Genomic DNA, 18,246 nt, shown 5'->3' with positions numbered 1-18,246 from the left:
TAGTATTGCTAAACATGTTTTAATCAGTGACAAAGTCAGCAAAGTGTATCTGAAGCCAAACCTGAGAGGACATGCTATTGTCTTCAAACATCTATTTTATTGTTAAGTTCTAGAGTTGTAAAGTATTTAACTGCCAATAATTTATTTGAGAATTCTTGTCTACTGGTTTAAACGAAGAATATACAATATGAGCCTATAATGCAAGACCATAAGGAGTCTTGTAAAAAGATCTTCACAATATTGTAATAGAGAAATATTCTGTACAAATTCTGAGATATGATAAAGTGAAATCACAGTATGCTGGAATAGCAACTAAAATTTTCAATTATCAGAGCAACTGATAATCCCAGAAAATGTTGTGATATTTCATAGATTAATCCACACTGGAAGCCGCAACAGTACTGACTTGCTTATGGCTTTGCCCAGTTTAGTCTTAAAAAATATGGAAAGGACGTGCATTTGACAACCTGTGCTACCTGTTTCAGCTCCTCAAGGTCCTTAGGGTGAATTTTATTTGCAGGTGCCAAATCAGAACCTCACCTGTTTTAGGCTGTGACCACTGTCTCTGTTCCTCCTGCCATGTACCCCTGTGAAGGGCCTGGACATGTGTTCTTGATGACCTCTTAGGTATCACCTTGTGAGGTACGCATCCCCTGAACTTTCTGATGTCCAGCCTGTGCAAAGCCATTTCTCTCAGCCTCTCCTTATACGCTCTAAACCCCTCATTTTCCTGGCTTTCCACCAAATTAGATTCCATTTACTCAATGTATTTCGGGAACCAAAACTGGATGGGTGTATCCAAAGTGGTGGCCTAAAGAATACTGAGTTTTGGCAACCCACTGGCTCTGCTTCTGCTCATCCAGCCTAGCATGCTGCTGGCATTTGTCACTGGCAGTGAAGCCTGACGTGCTGGCTCGTGTGTCACAACGTGCAGGTCCCTTCCCAGGAAGTCACTCCCCAGCCCATCCTGTGCCAAGGGGTAGGAAGATGCATTTATCCTTGTGGAATGTCATGGGGTCCATTCCACCAGCCTCTCTCAGCTGCAGAGCACTGTCCTCAAATGTGTCAATTACTCCCACAACATGATGTCACATGCAAATTTGGTGAGAATACACTTCATCTCTTCCTCCAGATCAAGGTACTAAACAAAATAGGTCCTAGTACAGCACTCCTCATGTAACTCATCTCCAGGTGGAATACAAACCACTAAGTGCGATGTTTTGAGCCTGACAATCATGCTTAAAGCCTGGATAAACTGAAGATAAATGATGGTCCAACTGCCATATGCAATATTAAATCTGATCTGATGGCATTTACAGTTTCAGTAGTAGACAAAAAGGTCCCATGACTAAAAATAAGTATATAAAAGATGCTCAGAAACTTCACACAAGGCTATTTTAATTACCGCTTAAGGAAAAAAAAGAAAACAAAACTGAACACAAAACAAAACCAACTTCAATAGATTCCTTCCTAACAAGGAAGAAAACATATGACTAAAGAAAAATATGTTTACACATGAAATATACATGATGAATGGGTTTAAGTTTCAAAATCTGTAAATACAGTCCATGAAAATAAAAATTAATTTCATCACCCAACCAAGGAAACCTAGTCATTATCCACCATAAATGAGTCATGAAATAGGAAAGTCTTCACACTGTAACAAACAAAGCAATACAAATAATTTCTTAAAATGAAGTTTAAAGTTATTTATCAATTTAATTGATTCATATTATACCTACAGTTATATTATAGCTAAACCACAGATACATTGACCCCTACTTATGGGATTTCTAGTTGAGCAAATCTCTACCCACAGAAAACAACCCTTGCTGAGAATGGGTTATACTGTGGAGTATTTTTTCATTCTTATAACTGTGGAGTTTTTTTAATTCTTATAACTGGTTGTTAAGTCACAGAGACAAATACCTAACAGATTTTAGATATTTCTTACTATTACCTTTCCCTGCAGTGATTACTGTAGCTGCCATAAAGAATACATACAACTGCACTGAGAAATTCAATTGAGACAGCTGACATAGAAAACAAGAAAATCTCTAACTTGCAACTTTAAACACCTCTGACCTACAAGCATACTGAACACTGGAAAATGAATGTATAGGAATATTGATACTGTTGGGTACTGCCTACATAAGAAAGAGAAAATCATTACTATTAAGCATCTATTTTCCTCAGCAGAAAGAATTATTATAATATATATATGTAAATACTCTATTTTAACACTCAGCCCCACAAAGCAAGGGCAGATACTCAATCAGTAATTTGTGCATACAAAGACACAGTTTGTACACCCATTACCAGGCAGAGGTACACTCTGTACATTGATAGTCATAATGTAATCTTATATATGTAACAATACTTTTTAAAAGAAGGCAATAAAATACAAAGTAAAACCAAAACACTTTTCAAATGCAGTATATATTTGCGGCAGATCAGTATAACAGGAAGAATGATCACCAATTTTTATTTCCTAAGGAAACAAGGCAGTCATACAGTGCAATACCTCCCTCCACCTCCAGATTTGTTGAGCCTATTTGACTCAGCAGAATCTGATAAAGTTTCAAGGGTAGTTATGCTCCTAGAAACTTCATTTCAAATATCAAACAACCACAGAGAAAAAGCACAAAGCATTCCAAGTGTGAGAGAAGCAGACATTAGCAAAATTACCAAATCTGACAAGCACACAGCCTAATGAAACTTCACTCAGCAATCTTCACCAGAGGCAAGGATTTCCAGGGGTCCAGGTTAAGCAGCCTGGCTCAGAATGTCAGTAAAACCCTCTGCTCTATCAGTAGAAACTTCATCTTATACAGAAAATATTTGAGCTCAATTTGTATTTGAGGTTTTTCAGTGTAGAACCTGTACTGTTCTTGGCCAGTTTAGATAATCTCATCTATTCTGATCCCTTCTTGTAACAAACTGCTCAAAATCCTACATTTAAAGTGGAACTGAGCAAACATGCTCACACACTGTTATGGATTACACCAATCACTGTATTTACTCCACCTCATCTCAACAACTCTAAAAATAACCTTTTTGAAATGGTTTCCCATGCAAACAATTCAAAGACATGTATGAAGATACCAAGAAAAGTTTGGGGTGAGGGGATAGAAACAGCAGAAGATCTGAGAGGAGGAAGATACCACCTCTGGAATACCTGTTCTCAAAAAAAAAAAATGGTAGCCAGACCATGTTTTGAACACTGACAGGTTTATTCCAATAGTTTTTAATTCTGCCAGGCACCTTCCAGAACTGAATGCAGATGCCTGTGTATCTTTGCCAAATTTGAATGGCCTTTGTGAATGGACTGTTGTTTCAGCTGTCTGAAAAGGGAACTTGAAATAAAAGGTTACAGTTTTGATAAAAGGATTTTAAGTACCTGGACATCACTTAATTACTACTACACTTCAACCCAGATCAAAGAACTTGGATCAAGCTAAAAAATCCCTCTATAATAATAATATAAAGGAGGCCATGGAAGTGCTAAAATAAGTCTCATGTTTTAGCATATTAGGAAATAAAAATTTTTAAATCCTCAACTATTTAAAAGCTTTCTTCATGTGACCTTCCCTGCTGAACATCTCAACAAGTTTCCCACACCTGAACATCCCAAGAATCTAAAAGGTGAAAATACTTGCACCTCTTACATAAAATGACCATACTCAGAGAATGACTTTGTAGCTATTAAGCTTACTGTATTTAACAACATACATTCTTTTTCTAATTTACCATGTAACAAGAACAGAACAGTAGCTCTTCAAAATGCCAACACCTCAACAGTTACTGTGTGGCTTATCACTGAACACCAAGTTATCTCATGTTTTTGTCAAAAACATCACAAACTCAACCTAACAGAAACCCCAGTTGATTTCACTTGTTACCTCCAGTGTCAGACTGTAGCACACTGACACAACATAGCTTTAAACTAATTCCTACCTTGTCTCAACTCTTATCACAAGTTCCATACTGTCAAATTTCAAACATTTTTCTCTGAGCCTCAGAGGGAAGAGAACAGAAGATTAATGGCAATACTGTGGAGAAAATAGGACATGGGTTTGTAAATACAATGGGTTGTTTCACATTAGTCCAATGAAGAAAAATTATTCTCACACTGGGTTTGCATTCATCATCAATTGGAATTTTTCACAACAAACCTAGAGCATCCTGCTGAACCCAAATCACAGCTGGCAATCCTGCAGCCCAGTGAGGCAAGGCAGCCACTGCCTTTGAAAAAGCTCCCTTCATTGCTTTAGGGAAACACCAAGAGGAGCAAGAATAATAAGCTGTTGTCCTGACAACCTTACAAAATAAACCCAAGGCTTACTTTACTACAGCAGAACACTACAGACAACCTGATCACTGTAAACTGCTCCTAATTCTTCAAGAGCAGCTGGCAGTGCAATAAGCAAGACCAGCACAGCAAAATACATATGCTTACTTACACACTGTTGATGATATGCACATGATGAATGAGAATGCATAAACAGACACAGCCACACTCTTCTGGTCTTTTTTTCTCCTCACACTTTGTGTCACACTAGTATTACAATGATGTTTCAAGCTAAAACACATCAGGTATTTATTTTCAGTGCTGAGAAGCCAGAAAAACACAAGAAGCAGTGGAGTGCTCTTTTCCTTGAAAGTACTTCAGGTATCTAAAAGTGGGAAGTAATCAGTTTTGAACAGAAAGCCACAAATGAGAACAACCAGAGAAGAAGAATGATTAAATAACTTGCAACTCTCAGGTGAGGAAAAAAAAAAATCAAAACAACAAGCCTGGAAAAACCCTAACTGACTGAAATGTCCTATCTCCCACAAACACCTTCTTCACAAAATATAGGAAATGGAGCTGCTTTTTTGCAATTACTATTTCGCAAACTATGCATTAATTTCAGTACTTCTTTTTACTCCCCCACATGAAAGGGAAAAAACTAGCAAAAAATATTTTAACACTATGTGCACTTATAACACATACTTTAGAATGTTTCACTCCACCCTTATTCACCTTAATTGCCATTTCACTGTCACATCCCTTCACAATTTATCAGATTTGACTGAAGTGACTGTAAAAATCCAAAATGGAATACAGAGTGGCCCAGAAACTCCTTTCCATCTCATATATAGGGAACAAACAAGTGTAAAAAAGAAAAGGCAACTCAAAACACCAAAAAAATTCCAAATCACTAGAAAAATTGTATCGAGGTATTAAAAGACATTTTATTGCATTTAAATTAACCTGCCACAGAATGCCTGATTTTCTCAGAGTACCTTTCCTAATAAAAACATTTTAAGTATTGTAATCTGCTGTTCCTGTAATTTGTAAAATGGTTCTGTCATTTCACCACAGTTTGTATCAGGTTTAAAAAAAAGTTGGTGAGCCTAAAGGGAAATGGAAGGGCAAATTGATGAGTTTTATGAGAGCTTTGTATCTTTAGTCTTTTAGGTAGTCTTTGAAGCATAGGTATTCCACAATATGATTTTTCAGGTGTAAGTTATATGAAACCAATTTGATGGGATTTATGTTAGAGGACACATGATACACATAAATGCAGGCAGGCATTATCACAATCCACAGCCACTACGCCAGTGAGAATTCAGGCAGCCAAGGCAGAGGGGGAGGAAAGAACAAACAGCAAACAATACAGGAGCATTGCACAAATATCTGCAGAGCTGGGTATGCGGCTCTGCAGGATCCAGAACAAAAAATGAAGACATTATATAAGAAAAGACTCAATGGCAAAACTCCAAGTCCTGTGCTCAGAATTTTATTTGAGCTGCCGAGGGGGAGGGGCAGCCAGACAACTTCAGCTACTGCCACCTTCCAGCCTCCCAGCTACAGAAGCCAATTTACTACTGCTCCTCTAGCCTCCTTCTAGATTCCCTCTCTTTCAAAAAATAGCTATGGTATCTTTCTACATTACATGTCACAGCTTAAAAAAAACCCAGAAAAAGTAGTTACAGGTCTTTTTCCAAAGTAACACAGAATCCCCAGTTAACAGCACTAAAATAAATGCCTACTTCATTTCAAACATCTACAATCCTTAAAATGTTTTACAAGCCTCGAATCCAATGAAGCTGTTTGCCTGCATGTCCAAAAAGATGGGACAGCAGCTGCTTACATTATTACATGTTCAGAACACTGCCTCCATAAGGATCCAAGACATTTTTTAAACAAAAACTTTAATTATGTATGCACTGCTCATTATTTAAGAAATTCCAGAAAACCAGAAGAATCCACTTATAAATCCTGAGTAGCTAACTGCTGATGTAATTACAGTTTCATGATCCAAACAAGAGCCTACATATCTTCTAGCAAGAACTATGGTGCAAACTAATCACAATGACATTTCTGCCTACTGCTGTCCTGTCTAACTAAAAACTAGAAGAGTATCACCAATTATAATAATCCTTTTCAATCTTCTGCTCATTCAATTATGCCTCAAAGTGGCTTCAAATCTGGGGTCAGTGCTTTACTACAAAGAAAGGCAGGTTCTCTCTCATTTACTTCTGTCAGGATAAATCAGATGTTTAACATTAAGTTTGCTCTTTCACAACAAACTAAAAAAAAATAAAAAAGACAGCTATTCATGTGAAATCCTCACAATTCTTAAAAATCTAACCAGTCATATGACATCATCACTGAATCTCATCAGGAATTAATGTTATCCTTAATGAAATTTATGTAAACAACTAGTGTTTAACAAACAAACAAACAACTGTGAAACATACTTTTCAATCTACTAAATACAAATTCCCTTATAAATTCTTCCTATTGGATTATTTGATTTGATAGACAGTCCTCTCACTCTTCTCTTAAAATTCAGGTAGAAAAACCAGGGTTGAAAAGGACTATGAGGGGCAGCCCTACCTCAAACTTCATTAACTGTCCAGATTCACAAAAGGATGAAAATTGTGCTGAAAATAAAGAGATAAACTGAAGCTGATCTTAACTTTGCAAGAGGCAACGTTTTCAAGAATCAGATACAAATTATGTTACCTAATACCAAAAAAAATCTACTCTGAGGACAGTATTGCAACATACAGAAAATAAACAGCCACCTCCACTTTACTGATCCACAACCCAACTTACCCAAACATTTTAAAATTGCAAAGCATTTTAAATTGCAAAGCAAAAATCACATGGAAAAAGAGCACTTGTCAAACCCTGATTACATTTCAATCTGCAAAAACAGCTACTGTTGGTAATCTTGGATGACTAACGTGAGAAACTAGATAACCCAGTGCCCCACCCTCTTTCCACAATCCCTAACTTGTATCATCATAAGAGCATAGCTTTTCTCTTTCTATATTACCAAACTAGATCTTTCAGCAGTAAAAGGCAGGAACCTACTGAAAATATTTTAACATACAACCATCTAAATATAATCCTAACTCCAGCCAAGGCAAGGAGAAAATACTTCCTTTCTCCTGCAGTTTGAACAGGTGATCCACAGATAAGGAGCTTAGGTGCAATGCCTATGCCCAGTATGAAGCTGGAAGTGAAAAAACAAACTGCCTCAATTCAGTCACAAAAGTCAAAAGCAGCAAAAAAAAAAAAAAAAAGGGGGGGATGATTTTGCCATCTGTTTGACCACTGCTTTGCTTAGTTCCTCATTTGACTCTCTTCATTTGCAAGAGTATTTCACAATGCACTTGAGTAATGGCATGTCATAAATGCCTACAAAAAGAAGACCATATTATCTTTCTTTCAGGAAAATGAAATATAAACCTTTAAAAATACTCTGATATGTACAGTAAGCAAATACCAGCTACAAAGAACTGACAAGGTTTTGTTTAGTTCTAAGCGTCACATTATATCCTTGGCATATATGAATGAAATGATCTTTAATTGATCCAACAGGATTGGTGAAACAGTCTGGCATCCTTACAAGCATTCCTTCTGGTTCCGTCTAAGTGCTACATGACCTGCTAAGGTAACCCACTGGGCATGCAAAACCAAGACAATACCTTCAGAGATCTCTCTAAATCTAGCTTTATATGAATGCTACATGAATTATAAATCAACTGTTGTGGACCCTAAGTGATGTTTAAATATCTATAATGCATTAGAGCTCTTGATGATTTAAACATGTTGGCATTAATAATACAAGATATTTCAAAGATCAAATTTGAAGATTTAAGAATTTCAGAGCCACCACTGAAGAAGCGAATGGAGGGCAAATAATACATTCCCACTGACAAAAGGCACAGTTTTGTAAAAATGCAAGAAACACAGTAATAAGGCATCAAGTCTAGGCATTTCTATATCCAGCAGGCTGTGACACACTATGTTTCTGAATCCAATTCCAAAACGTTTCAGTCTAAGGTAGCTAGGTTCAGAATCTAGGGGGAAAATAGCTGAACAGACAATATTAATGCACTACGGTCCCTTTTAAAATAAATCCATCAAACTAAGTAACAACTGAGACTGAATTATTTGTTTTTCCCCATTTTCAAACATCCTGCGTTATCCAGCTGCTTTCCTTTATAGCAATGTAAATATTATGCAGAGTTACCTTCCAACTAAACAAACTTTCTTTAGATATTAGTAACATACATGTAAAATAAAGTCTAAAGAGGCAACATGAGCTAATCAAAACAACAAATTCTGTCAGCTAGTAGGCAAGTTTCAGATCTGCTCGTGTCTCATCGGTGCAGAACTGACCAGAAGATAGTTTACTATTCACGTGAAAAAAAAAAAATAAAATAGGCAAACACAGAAATAGCAGGCTGCAGAGACAGATTACATGCTTTCCTTCCCTGCAGGATAGCTGATATAAGAAAGCCATCTAGTGTTAACTTTCAGAAGTGAAAACTGCGCACAAAAGAGCTCGGGAAAATTTACATGTGCAATTCTCTTTAACTTTGCATGCCTTTTCCATCATAAAAAAAAATAAAACTCGTTTCCTCTAGAAAAGTCAGGCTGAAAGCAAGTATTCAAACTACCGATGTATTACAATAATGCAGCACCAAGCACTAAGGTAGTTTACTGACCTACTTCGTGAACCTTAACAGCCATATCTGAGATTTGTCAGCTTCGGAGTTGCCTTTGTCAATGCTGTGTAACGCTACTTCCCCATTCGCAGGGGCTCGCACAGCGCAGCCGAGCGCTGCCGCCCAGCACACAAGGGCTGCGAAGCCACCAACATCAAATCCGAGGCAAAGTTGAGCCGAGCTGGCTGCTATTTAACAAACCGAACGTCAACTTTGGAGAACGGACCCCTGAACAGCTACGGGAGATAGCAAGATGACAAAGAGTGCAAAAGGATGCAGCCCGCGCCTTGTATCCAGCAAGCAAAAAAAAAAGGGGGGGGGGGGATTTAAATCATTTAAGGAAACTGCACGGGCTGGAGAGGCTTTTCCTCTGCTACCCCAAGCGCTTGGCGGTCCCCGCTGCACCGTGCCCGCTCTGAGCAGCAGCTCTCCCCAGAGATGTCCGATCCGGGCAAACTTACTCCGCGATTGCCATTATTCTTGGAGTGAGACTCGGGGAGGGGAGCGGGGGGCTCGGGCTGCCTCACTCGGCGGCAGAAGCGCCCCGCAGGTGACTGGCGACCCGGCGGACGCCCCCGCGGCCATTCTCCACGGGGCGGATGGCATCGCTATGTATAAAGGCGACGTGCGGGAGCGAGTCGCCCCGGCCGCCACACGGAGCCCGCCGCGCCGGGGCGGGGTGGCTGCGGCCGGGGCGAGGACGGGGTGCCGCTGGGGACAGGGGGCCGCCAGGGAAGTGGGGCCCGCGCCTCCCCGCCGCTTTCCCACCCGCCTCAGCCCTCCGTCCTGCAGCGCAGACCGGAGAAGCCAAGCCTCCCTCCCAAAGGCACCTGAGGGAAGAAGAGCTGGGTCTGCCCTCACAGCACCCCCTTCCCTGAAGTGCTCCCGAGCCCTTCCCGGGAGGGAAGGCACTCGCACGCCCGCGGGGCACGGACGCGGTGGCGGGCGCCGCTCCTTACCTGGTGCTGCCGCGGCCGCCGCTGCTGCCCGCGCTCCGGCTGCTCCGGCCGCGGGACCCCCATGCCCCCCGCGCACACGGGCTGCGCTCCGCTCCCTCCTGCGGGACCCGCCACCCGCGGCGGCCCGGAGCCCTGCACACAACCGGGGGCCGTGCGCTGGGGTGCTGCGGGCTGGCGTGAGCGCCGCTGCTCCTCCTCTCGTTCCCCCGCCACCCCTTCCCGGCGCTCCCCCGCGCTCCGCCCGGCGCTGGGGCTGGAGTGCGCCTCCGCCGCCGGACGGGAGGGCGGGGCGGCGGCGGGAGGGCGGGGGCAGCGGCGACACTCACACCCGCGCTGCCGCCCCGCACGCCGCGGCCCCGCCCGCCCGCCCCGCCTCCAGCGGCTCCGCCGGCGCGGCCCAGGGGACCGCCAGCCCCGCATTGGGCACTCGCGCTGTCGCGCATCCCGAACACCGCGCCCCGCCTGACACCGCGCGGGAGGGATCTCGGGGCTCCCCGGGGACGGGCGGCCAGCTCGGGATCGGAAGCGAGCAACAGGTGGGGTGCGGGACGCAGCGAGGCAGAGCATGGGGGCCCGGGAAGGGCCCTCCCGGCAGCGAGCCGGGGAGCGCCCCGTCCTTCAGCCCGCCCGGGCCTCCCAGCCGAGTGCGGCGGAGCAGCGCCGAGGCAGAGCGGCCCGGCACCTGCCCCTGCCCCGCACGGGCACTTCTCCTCGCTTTCAAGACCCTGGACAACGCCGCCCGGCCCGGGCGCTCTCAGCCCCTGCCCTTGCCCCTCTGCTGCCCTCGGGCCCCTGAGACCCCCGGCTCCTTCCCGCGGGAGCTCCCCGAGTGGCGAGCAGCGCGGTGACCGGGACTCTGTGTCATCGCACAGGCTCTGCATTGCCTCAGCGAAAGTCCGTCTGAGAGCCCCTGGGCTTGCGGCGGGGCTGCTGTGTCCGCACCCCTTTAGTGCTCTTACCCACATCTTGAAACCGGGGATGCCTATAGAGAAGAAACGGATGGCAGTGGAGTTCTCAGAATTGCCCTCTGTGCTCTTATGTCTCCTGTGTACACTCTTAAGTTTCACGTGGGTCAGGAGTATGGAGCTTTCCCTCTGTCTTGTGTAGCCCTGAACAGATTCGTTTGCCTGCCAAATAAGCCATGGCTAGATATCCACATTTCCTCCACCTCCCCCACATGTTCTGGTAAGCAAACCAAAGGCTGTTTTCAGAATTTGAATTTCCCTATTTCTGCTCTGCAGGCTAGTTCTGCAAAGAGCTGTATCTGTAATCATAGGACCCACTTCTACATAGAGGTTGCAAAATAGAAGATGTTATCAGGACTAATGTGGCTGCTCCCATCTGCTACCCCAAATGACGAGGCCTGCAATACTATTGGAATAAAGTCTACTCCTACAGAACCCTACAGAAACAATCCAGGATTCTTTTATGTTTTTCCAGTCCTCTCTTGCTTTCTTTCCCCTCCGCCCATACCCACATCTCATGGGTAAGTAACTTTCTGGTTGTACCAGTTCACTCAGCTCTGGCAAGCAGGCTGGATGTTGACATTTACAAGTATTCCACTGCCTAGTAAACTTCTCCTCATTGCCTGCCTTTTGCTGGAAGCAGAACAGAAGACTAGAGTGGAAAGGAACTGCCACGTGTATGCTAAAGATCCAAAGGCCAAGTTTTGGATTATTGCATCTAACGGTTCCTTCAATGCACATTTTACATCAAGAAACACAGTCCACAATCATAAATGCAGGCTTAGGTTCATAGGTTCATGCAGGCTTACTAGAACAAACTTTGAGGTGTCAAGATTAAAAGCACTGGCAAGCATTACATTCATTAGTTAGGGTTTGGATGCCTGCTTGAGTGTTATTGTTTTGGTTAAAATGTTATTTTAGAATGTTACCATTTCTACCCAAAATCACTAGTCTAGTTAGGGCAGCAGACTGCCTCTGTACTGACAGGACCACAGAAATAATATTATTATTGTCCTAACAAAAAAATGCACCACAAGTGAAAGGAATGGTGTATTTTTCACTTTGTCCTGTTATAGGCAGTGTCTTTCCTGGAAGGTTCACTCCTTTAAAACGGAATAAAATGACAAAATGACAGAAAATGTAAGTGGAAACAGAGGGAATCGGGAGAGGTGTGAGTGGGCATAGAGTATGGCAGGCAGTGCTCGTCTCTGATTTCCGTGCTGACCAAGTCCTCAGTGCTAGAGGGCTCTGGCTGCTTGTTCCGATGAGTCCCCCTCACTCCGAGGACAGACTCCGCAGCAACTGCTCAATTTTCTCTCCTTGTTGCCATTCCTCTCGCTCGCCGCATCTCTTGCGCCGAAGGGAAGCTGGGGGAGCAGCGCACGGAGGGAAGCTGGGGGAAGCAGGAGGAGGGAACTGGGGAGCAGAACTGGGGAGCAGAGACGACGGGGAGCAGCACGGGGGAAGCTGGGGAGCAACGGGGGAAGCTGGGGAGCACAGGGGGAAGCTGGGGAGCAGAGCACGGGGAAGCTGGGGAGCAGACTGGGGAGCAGAGCACGGAGGGAAGCTGGGGGAGCAGAGCTGGGGGAGCAGAGCACGGGGGGAAGCTGGGAGAGCAGAGCTGCGGGAGCAGAGCACGGAGGGAAGCTGGGGGAGCAGAGCTGCGGGAGCAGAGCACGGAGGGAAGCTGGGGGAGCAGAGCTGGGGGAGCAGAGCACGGAGGGAAGCTGGGGGAGCAGAGCTGGGGGAGCAGCGCCGTGGCTCCCCATCCCCCGTGGGGCCGGCGCTCGGCTCCGGGAGCGCCGCCCGGCGAGAGCCGCCCTCGGCCGCCAGGTGTCCTCTGGCAGCCGCCCGGGGCCGCGCTCTGGCTCCGCTGTGCTCAACTCGCTCGTGTAGTGCCTGACCCACCTCGGCTGCGGCTGATTTTCTCCCTCCTGCACTCTCAGTGCAGCTAAATGGTTCTTTCATAAGCTTGGCTACATTTCACGTGCAAACTTAGGAAGGCGGTAGCGCACTGTACTAATAGCAGCAATATTTTGTATGCTAAGAACAATATTTGCATATACTTACTCTGTTTTCTTTTAAAGGATCGTTTTAGAAAGCACTTTGGATGCAAATCAGCTTCCTCCAAGAATATTTCGGTGTTTCACCTACTATCCTAAAGAGCACTATGCTTAAAAAAACCTGACATCTTATCTGTAAGTCATGGCATTTCCTTATCCTCTGAAAAAATGCTACTCAGTCCTTACCGACTGCAGTGGTGAGATTAACTCCTTCCTGCACATAGGGTGCATTCACCCCTCTGCATACTGTCCTATCTAAAGGGACTTCATCTGGATGTGAGAAATGCTTAGGCGTTCTGCTGTGGGGTGCCTCCAAAGCTGACATCCACCATTAAAGAACAGACAAAGTGTGGTAATGCCTGTGAATAAAAAAAAAAAAAAAAAGATTTCTCAGCTAACAGAATGTACTTCATGATGGAACTGTGATAACTGACTTACTTAACAGGTCTAACATTTACAGCCAACACACTAAATGGTATTTAGGTTGCATTCCCAAAAATAATCATTACCTGTGTCTTGACAAGATCCAGCACACTGATATGTATTAGGGTTTTGCTGTTAGGACAGTCTGGAATCTTGCTGTGATCACTGCTTTGCTATTTTTTCCCCCCCTTTATTTATTTTTTTACTTTTTTTCCCCCTCTCTGACTCCTTTTCCTTCTCTCTCACTCTCCTCTCACTCCTCCAGTATCATTCCTTTTGGCTTCCAGGCTACCATCTGTGTACCCTTAGGGAGTCAACAAGAGAGGAACAAGGGCCAGAAACCAGAACACAGGTGAAAAGAGGTAAACAGAAGCTTCTTGCAATAGTTAAGGAATGTTCAAGCCTCAAAAGCACAAGAGCAAATGGGGCAAGAGGAATCTCTTGCCCAAATTACAAAACGGATAAACCTACAATTGAAATTGGTGGGGGAAAAAAAGAGGACTCTGACTTTCCATTCAGGTTCTAATTCTTGCAGGATGCATGTATTTATTTGAATCACCTAAGTGAAGGACACTTGCTGCAGATTTGGGATAAATCACAGCAGGACAGTTCAGCCTTTGACAATATGGATCCAGAAGCAGCTCAGCTACACAAATAACATGCAAGCAGAAATCAGACAGAAGACATCCCACAGGCTACAGGTTGGGGAGCTCCTATTAAGACGGGTGCCAACTTTTCCCTGCAGTACATTTTCTTCACTTCTCCTGTTCATATTTAACTTCAAAGTGCCCAGCTCAGCCACATGTAAAGCTAGTCTTCAGGCACTGTTAACACACAAGGAATTGTTCCAACATCACCTACTAACTGTTTGTTTCCAGTGACATAAAGACAACTCTAACAACAAAAGTGGACTTTTTCATTCGTTCTTAGGGAAGTGGGTCCAGCTGGGATCTTTGGAAGTGGTATGGGAGGTGGAAAAGACATCCGGTAGCCACATGATGAGGCTTGTTTTGCTGACACAAGGTAAACAGAAATAGGCAAGCTGAAGAAAGTTTAGGTTTGTTTCCTCAGCCTTGGGCATAAGCCTAGAATCCAGATGAAGTAAGCGCGTGCTGAGCACAAGATTTCACTGATGCATAAAGATGTCATCTCACTCAAAAATCTTTTTGCTGAGGTTGCTCAGTATTTCCTGATGCAGTTAACAAGGTGAAGTGCTCTGTTTGGGAATTCTGGCTAGGTGTTTGGAGTAACTTCAACTCTCTCTGGTAAACTAGAGGAAAGCTGTGAGCAGTAGCAGCAAGGCAGTTCTGGCTTCACAGGCTCCCAGTGAATCACCATGCCATCTGCAGGCAAATCCCCAGACTCCATGTTTCCACAGATCCAGCAGCCCTGGAGCCACACTTGTATAGCCTGGTGAACACAAGAGCTCCTGTTCCAGTAACCACTATGATTTGGCAGTTTCTTGTACCTTAGAGTAGGCTGAGTAGATTTTGTTCTTCTAACCCCAAGCTGCCCTTTCATTTGGACATTATATGGCTGAAACCATGTACTCACACTCTGTAAAGTGCTTATTTTACATGCTGCTGTCAAAGTGCAAGCAGAGTTTACCACAATACTAATATTTCATCCCAGTGGCTTCCCTAAGATATGAGCAATTCAGTGAAACAAAACATCCTCTGTATCCTCTGAAACTAGTTGTGAAAGCCCAGATGGCAGAAAATACCATTGGTTTTAATTAGCAATATCCTTCACATGAATCCCCTATTAACCAAAAGAGTATACTATATTTCATCTCACTTCCTCTAGTTTACCTACTACTGCCTCTCTTCTCTGTGGTTTACCAGCAGGAAACCACTGGAGGGGACATGCCCAGATAAGATTAAACAACATAATATTATCATCTTTACTATAACCAGGCTGACAGCTTTTTTTGCTAGATGCTGAAATGAGCTTCACAGTCATTTTGGCTTCCATTTTCACTGTGGAAACTATTCTTGTAAATCCACAATACTTCAATAATTCCTGAACTATTTCACTCGTGACAGACCATTTTATTTTATTCCTTTTTTTTTCCACTGAAATGCACTTCAGACAGTAATCCAGGTTCACCCTAGTTGAATGTAATAGGAAGCGGAAGCAGGGTGTCCTGGAAGTATCTCCAAGGGTAAGACTGTCACAGAGCAAGGTTGCTGTGAGTGCTCCTCTGCTGAGGAACTATTGGAAAGTCACCAAGTGGCTTCTTTTAGTGGCAGTGGGACAAGAGTATGCCTGGCTCCATACATTTCTACCTCAGCTTTCCCTAGGGGTCTTTTAATGGATACAAAACCTCAAGAGTACATTTGAGAAAAAAGAGAAGCAGACAGCAGAGGAAACAAAGATATTTTTTTCTTGCCCCATGCTAATCTCATTCTGCCTTGGATATTCCCAGTCCGAATTCTTTATGCCTTGTAATGCTGGTTAACATATAAACTCCCTGCAGCAGCGTGAGTAGAGCTGCATAAAGACATGTGACATTTCCAGCCATTGTGTACATCACTTTTCACTGAAACTGGAGCAATATTAACCAATAGCTAACATGGATAGTCACTTTCTACTTGCAAAATCTCCCACAGTTTTTTATGGGATCAGTATTGTTCTGCAGCTCTGGCAGAATGCTGCTGTGGTCTTTATCAGAAACCTTCAGCGTCTTGAAAAGACATCTCTAATCCCTTAGCTGTTCCACAGATACCGAGACCACATTAATTCCTAAGGAATTTCTCCTGCCAGGTAACAGAAAGTTCACCCAGTAAGGGAATCTCCTCACAGTAAATAGGTTGCAACATCCAACTGCTGAGGAGGGAGGGGGAAAAATTGGAGTAAATTGGCATGACGAGGCGTGTGAATGAAGTCAGCCAGGGAGAAAAGACAGTCTAGGCATCAAAAGACAGGCTGCTTCAGCACATCTCCAGGGCAACTTCTGCTAGCAACTCTCTTCATGTCTGCATCTTAGGTCAGGCAAACTGATAATAAGCACTAAAATTCCATTATAATTATCATTGAGTTCAGTTCTTAACATGACCACTCCTCTTCTTTTTTTTGGGTTTTTTGTTTTTGTTTTTGTTTTTTTTTTCCTGGTTGCTATTAATTTGACAAGCATGTCTTCTGGGACTGACATTTTCCAGACATGGTATTAGCACATGACAAGTTTTGAAAGATGAAAGAAAATCAGCAGAGCAATTTAAGCATGTAAAGATTGTTTTCCACATGGCCTGGGCAAAACCTTTGCACTTGATGTAGCTCCAAAAAATCTGAAGTTACAAATGAAACAAAATTATTTTTTAAAAATACTTAGTTCTTAATGGAAAAATGTTCACAGCTAATTTTTTAAGACGTTTGAAGGTTTTGGCATTTCTTAGTTGGCAGTTTTACTATGTTTGTTAAATTTTCAATTTAAGATACTGTAATGAGATATAATTTGGTGGGTTGTTTATCAAATAGAATAAATGATTATACATATTTAGACTAGACTAGATTATATATATTTAGACTAGTTCTTTCAATAACTGAGGTAGGGTGAAGAAGAGAAAGCACTATGAAATCACTATTGATCTCAGCACACCAAACTAATTTATTTGGGAAAGACTTAGGACAGTACTGAGAAGTATGGAAAATCCATTGATAGATAGAGAAATTGATCTTTGTTAGGGATATTCTACTGGAAGAAAATTAGTTAATACCTTTTCAATGTTCCATAAAGTCCAAGACTTTAAAGTTCCAAAGGCCCATTTTTGATAATCTACTCTGACCTCCTATATATGACATGTCATTGAACTTCTATGAATTAATTTTTGTTTCAACTACGTGTCTTCGAGAAAAATTTCCAGTCGTTATATACATATTCTCACTAGAGGAAAATTCACTGGAGTCCTTGGTACATTATTTCAATTACTTTCAGTGTTAAAATTGTGTGCCTTATTCCTAGTTTGAAATGTCTACTTTTCAGTTAATGTATCTTGTTATACTTTTGTCCACTATACTGAAAAGTTCATTCACGCTGTGCGCTCAGTGCTGGTACTTACTGACAGTAACTGTGTTACTCCTCGGTCCCTTCTTTTATAAAGGAAACAGATACAGCAATGAGAGTTTTGTGCTATGATCTGTTTCTCATTTCCCATAATAAGTTTCGTGGGTTTTCTCTGAATTGTTTTCCCTCTGAGCTCGTTCTAAATTCCTGAAATGTAGGAGAATGTAGATGCCATACTGTCAAGAACCCCAGGGAGATGCCTTCTGCAAGCAAGGATCTTTGTTAAGTTGCTATTGAACCATTTCTGTTACTTTCAAATTGTGCCATTAGAATCTAAGCTCCTATTCCATCTCACATCTCTCAATTCTCATTTTAAAGTATTCCATTTGAAACAGCAGAGAGACAGGAAACAATCATGACTTATTTTGTGGGCCTATTATATAGCATTGTTCTGCTGACCACCATTTGGAGTGGAAATACAGAATATTTTAATTCACAGGAGGAATCACAAATCTCAGAGAAGTCATTTGTTTTAGCTCACCAAACTATTTCTAGTGTAATCAAAATGCAAATTCACTTACTTTTGATGGCTCTCACATGGCCCAAATGCTGTATTTAACTCTTTATCTTTGGTGTTATGTAGGTAGGTGATGAAGCCTTTCTTGGATCACGTACACGTGAAACACATTTCACTGGTTAATCTGGCCCACATGAGAGAAGCAAAGGTGAATATTCTTGAACCTGGGCCTCAGAACTTTTACTTTTGTTCAGTGCTACAACATCCACTGATAGCACTATTTTCTACAGTTTTCTAGACG

At 42.8% G+C, this 18,246-nt stretch overlaps 1 protein-coding gene across 4 annotated transcripts in view; it reads right to left on the bottom strand.

The window, feature by feature from the left end:
• Window positions 1-10,255, bottom strand: part of SIPA1L2 (signal induced proliferation associated 1 like 2) — a 125,123-nt gene extending 114,868 nt beyond the window's left edge. For all 4 annotated transcript variants that reach the window (XM_064708519.1, XM_064708520.1, XM_064708521.1 and 1 more), the window contains exon 1: window positions 9,975-10,255. The gene's annotated coding sequence lies outside the window, so the exon portion shown is untranslated. The remainder of the gene's footprint in view (window positions 1-9,974) is intronic.
• Between the last annotated feature and the right edge of the window lie 7,991 nt (window positions 10,256-18,246).

Source organism: Zonotrichia leucophrys, chromosome 3, assembly GCF_028769735.1.
Source record: "Zonotrichia leucophrys gambelii isolate GWCS_2022_RI chromosome 3, RI_Zleu_2.0, whole genome shotgun sequence".
Classification (NCBI taxonomy): Eukaryota; Metazoa; Chordata; class Aves; order Passeriformes; family Passerellidae; genus Zonotrichia; species Zonotrichia leucophrys.
The sequence above is the reverse complement of the archived record's forward strand: the minus strand, read 5'-3'. Positions and strand labels throughout refer to the sequence as shown.